This window comes from Mastomys coucha, unplaced genomic scaffold (genome assembly GCF_008632895.1).
Source record: "Mastomys coucha isolate ucsf_1 unplaced genomic scaffold, UCSF_Mcou_1 pScaffold5, whole genome shotgun sequence".
Lineage (NCBI taxonomy): Eukaryota > Metazoa > Chordata > Mammalia > Rodentia > Muridae > Mastomys > Mastomys coucha.
In genome coordinates this window covers 98,329,820-98,334,080 of record NW_022196911.1, presented here as the reverse complement: position 1 = coordinate 98,334,080, position 4,261 = coordinate 98,329,820, and the positions used below count along the sequence as shown (strand labels likewise).

Genomic DNA, 4,261 nt, shown 5'->3' with positions numbered 1-4,261 from the left:
GGGGAGAGAGGAGGAACAAAGGGGCAAGAGGCAGGGGAGAGAAGCAGGAGTGAGAGCCTCCTAGGCTTTTCTATGCATGCAGAGCCAGACACATGAACTTTTGCATATAGTATTGGAATAAATGAATATTTTGTTTTGTTTGTTTTGTTTTGAGACAGGTTTCTCTGTGTACCCTTGGCTGTCCTGGAACTCACTCTGTGGTTCAGGCTAGCCTTGAACTCAGAGATCTGCCTGCCTCTGCCTCCCAAGTGGTGGGATTAAAGCCATATGCTGCCACTGCCTGGTACAAATCAATATTCCTGTTGGATCTTGTTTGGCTTTTTTTTTTTTCTTTCTCATATGGTTTTTGTTTTTGAAATGGGAGCTCATGTCACTCAGCTTGATACTAAACTCAAACTCACTGTTGTAGAGTATGACCTTGCTACCTCTCTTTCTCTCTCATGTTTAAAGACCATTTCTTTCTGTGTAGCCCTGGCTGTCCTGGAACTTAAGTAGACCATGCTGTCCTTGAACTCACAAAGATATGCCTGCCTTTGCCTTCCAAGTGCAGGCGTTCACCACCATCTTCTGCTTTAAAAGATGTGTGTGTTTATGTGTATGTGTGTGTGTGTGTGTGTGTGTAATGAATATGCCATTATAAGCATGTGGTTTTGTTTTTGATGCTAGGTATTGAACACAGGCCGGCCTTAGATGCTACCCACAGGGTCTCCTTCTGGGCTATGCTCCAGGCTGTAGATCTGTATAATTACAATTTTTACAATATTGTAGCCATTTTCAGGGATCTTAAAAACAGTCACTTGTCTTTTAGGCTCATACGTGACAACATTATTACCAGCATTTTCTAAATTTTTGCAGAAACACATTCAGGTAAGCAGATTAGTTGGCTGGTGATATATATATATCTCCACACACAAAATTATGACCAAGCCAGTTCAGTCAGCCAACAGGTTCTCCAGCACAGGAATGAAGATTAAAAAGAAAAAGACAATTAGTCAACACTGTAGCATGACCCCAGCCAGTTCTGAGGCTGAGGCAGGTTTAACTTTTTCCCAATCCACTTTTATACCATTTTAATTACATGCAAGTACGAAGGTCAGTTCTAGGTTGAGAAACAAGCATATAATAAACACAAATAGTCAAGGAACAAGCAAGGCAATGAACAAAGTCTAAGGGCTGGTCAGGACGACCATGGTATCGGAGCCTACTTCCCTGTCCTAGCCCAAAATCAGCCCTTGCCTGAAGCCTACTTCTTTGTTCTATCCTAAAATTAGATTCCTACCTGAACTTATTTCCTTGTCATGACCCAATGTCAGATTCCTGGCTGAATCCCATTTCCTTGTCCTTGTCCAATGTCAGATTCTTGCCAAGTGGCCCCAAAAACTCTCCACATAATTATATATATATGTGTATATGTGTGTGTATGTACACACACATAAACACATATATATATATACACATATATACACACATGTATACACACACACACATATAAATTTCTGAGTGACTGCATGATAACTTACTGAATAGATGTCTCCTAGTTTATTTGCAGATATTTAGGTTGTTTCTGACATCTCACATTACAATCTCTTCCTATGCTCATTTTGGAGCACAATATTTTCTTAGAATACATTTTCTCTAGGAAAACTGCTAGGTCATTGACAAAACTATGTAGGTTTAACAATACAGTCATGTTCAGTTCCACTGAAGTGGTAGTATGTGTGGTATCAAAGTTGGAGACCAGTGGACTTTTAGGTTCTTGGTCTGTCTCTTTGAAGGCCAGGGACAGTTAAAACCTATGCTGGCTTTCTCTCCAAAGAGTTTCTTTACCAAGATGCAGCGTTGTGCCAGATTAGAGACGGTGGGTTTGAGACTTTACCACGCTAATCTTTCAGCTTCGACGATCCTGCTGGGGCTTCCACTTACGAGGCAGCCCCTAGGATTCCACCCCCCTCCCCACCCCGATACCCTCCCCCTAACAAGGGAAGGGCGTGTTAGGGAACAGCTCAGGCAGGCAAAGATTGCACCATCCGCCCTTTGAAAAGGAAGTCGAAAAAACGCAGAGAACAAAATCGTAAATCCCACACGTCCAGCCCCAGCAGCAGCGGGGATCCGGGTTCTACTCCTTTCGTTACTTGGCGAAGAAGTCGGGATCCCTGCTCTGCCACCTCCACCGCAGCCTAACCTTGGGCTGGGTATTGGCCCTTTAAGAAGCTGTCACGGTGGCGCTATTGGTCCCGCCCATCCGAGGGGAGGGCCGAATGGGAGGGGAGGGTTCTCGGCTGCAGCCCGAGAAAGGGGGGGTCTGAGCCTATTTTTAGCTCAGGGTCGGGTCACGTGACAGGAGTGACGTCTCCGAATGTTGTTGTTGGTGGCGGCGGCGAGCAGAGCCGGAGGAGCCGCCGCAAAGATGGAGGAGCCGTCGAGGAGGCGCTGCCGCTGCTGTTGCCGCCGCTGCTGCCGCCGCCGCCCGCGAAGCCGGAGCTCGAGCCGCAGCGGGTGAGCGCGCCGCACCCGCCAGGACCCCACCTCCCGCGGCCCCGGGACGCCCCGCAGCGTCCGGTCCTCCCGCCGTCGCTGGCCGCGGGCTCCCCGCGACCCTATCCTTCCTCCCGGCGCGCACGCCGAGCCAGTCCGCACCCCCAGGGAGCGTCGTGGGGGCCCGGGGAGTGTCGCCTCTGGCTCGCCGCGCGCGCCCCTCCTCATCCCTCCCTTGCAGGGCTCCTTCTCTGCAGGTAAGGGAGGGGCCGATCTTCCCGCATCCCGCGCCCCCAAATGGCCCGTAGACTAGCCGGGGATGTCTGATTTGTCTCCTTCCCGGCGGCTCATAATCCGTTGCAACTGCGATTTGAGCCTTGCAACCTGGATTCTGGGCAGACCCTCTCTTCACTAGACACCCCGTTCTTGTAACTCTGAGGTGAGGGGCGCAGCCCACCCACAGTGCTTCTCCAAGTGGCCAAGAACATACCCTTGATTTTATGTCCTTGACGTCCCTGCAGGTGGAAGAGGACTGCGGGGCCCACCTTACTTGTCTGTGCTATTCACCCCCTCGCCTGTGAGGCGTTACTGCGTTTATTACCACCCTCTTCTGTCTGACACCCTGGAGCTCGGGAAAGAGCTGGGAGATGAATTGGTGATCTTTCTTGGCTAGGGCAGATCTCCGCACCCTACCCCCGCGCCCAGTTTTCATCTTGGGTTTGTTTCTCATGGGGCAGAGGTTCTAATAGTGCCTTGTTAACTTGGGGGTAGTCGGCTTCCCCCTCCCCACCCATCCCTCGGGCCCTCAGGAAGATGAGAACTGGCTGGACGATAAGTAATTAATCTAAGAGCTGGGGGCGGGGAGTCGAGAGTGTGCTTCATTTCGGAGAGAAGGTGACCACTTGGTGTCCCTGCGTGTGGCCTTCTGAGATGAGCTTTGTCCCTGAAGAGGAAGGTGTGTTGTCCCTGCAGTTGCTTTTGGTGTGTGTGTGTGTAGTCTCATCACTCTAGTAGTGACCACTATGTTTCTGGGTCCTAGAATTAGCGTTGGGTCTTGGGGATGGGAATGGAGAGAGGGGCATAGGGTTCAATGGGAGGGGAAGATAGAACCAGAACCTAGGAACAAAAGGAGGCAGGGATGGGAGGTTGGTTTGGGCCATAAGACCTCTGGCTAATTCTGACATTGGGACCTGTTGGCCCTCCACTTAGGTTCTAAGGTTGCAAGCAGGGAGGGTCCCCAGGCTCTTCAGCCCTCCACACTGGGACCCAGGAGCCCATGCTGGCTGTGGAGTTGGGTTATGGATGAGCCATGTTGCCGGCTCCTCATTCCAGGGTTCCCTTTCCTTTCCCTCCCTAAACAACAAAGCTTGAGGAGAACTTGGTTCACCTCCTCCTCCTTCTTCTTAAGTCTCCCCTTTTCTCTCTCTCCTCTTAGACTTGGATCTGGACTGGCTCTTGTTAGAGACAGAGAGCCTGATTTAAAGGAGCAGGCTCCTGGCACCTCCTGACACACTAGGGGCAGGAGAGACGAGTCCCAGGTGCATGTGTAGAAAATGTTCGCCCTCTTCCTCAGTGTATCCTCCAAGGATCGTGTAATCCGGAGTGGGGTGGGGGTAACCGTGTCGCATGCACCACCCACCCCCGAGGAGCTGCAGAGATGAGAGCTTTGCTTTCCGTTTCCTGGGGCTGGCGTTGCTGTATGCTTAGACGCGGGGCTCGGGCATGGGGGTCATTGTTGTTTTTGTATGGCAGAGGAGTGGGGAGCAGCCTTAGGAGCGGGGCGGGG

At 51.1% G+C, this 4,261-nt stretch overlaps 1 protein-coding gene and 1 non-coding gene across 7 annotated transcripts in view; one reads left to right on the top strand and one right to left on the bottom strand.

Annotated features, from left to right (window-relative positions):
- Nucleotides 1-760: 760 nt before the first annotated feature.
- On the bottom strand, nucleotides 761-891 carry LOC116079429. Its single transcript, XR_004113981.1, has one exon. It is a non-coding gene; the product is annotated as a small nucleolar RNA SNORA33 (small nucleolar RNA).
- A 1,442-nt stretch (nucleotides 892-2,333) lies between these two features.
- The window catches only part of Hdac5 (histone deacetylase 5), a 35,084-nt gene continuing 33,156 nt past the window's right edge, over nucleotides 2,334-4,261 (top strand). For 4 of the 6 annotated variants that reach the window (XM_031350812.1, XM_031350817.1, XM_031350810.1 and 1 more), the window contains exon 1: nucleotides 2,334-2,496. The gene's annotated coding sequence lies outside the window, so the exon portion shown is untranslated. Of the gene's footprint in view, nucleotides 2,497-2,536; nucleotides 2,733-4,261 lie in introns of those variants that run through there. The other 2 variants (XM_031350816.1, XM_031350811.1) reach the window with 2 other exon arrangements.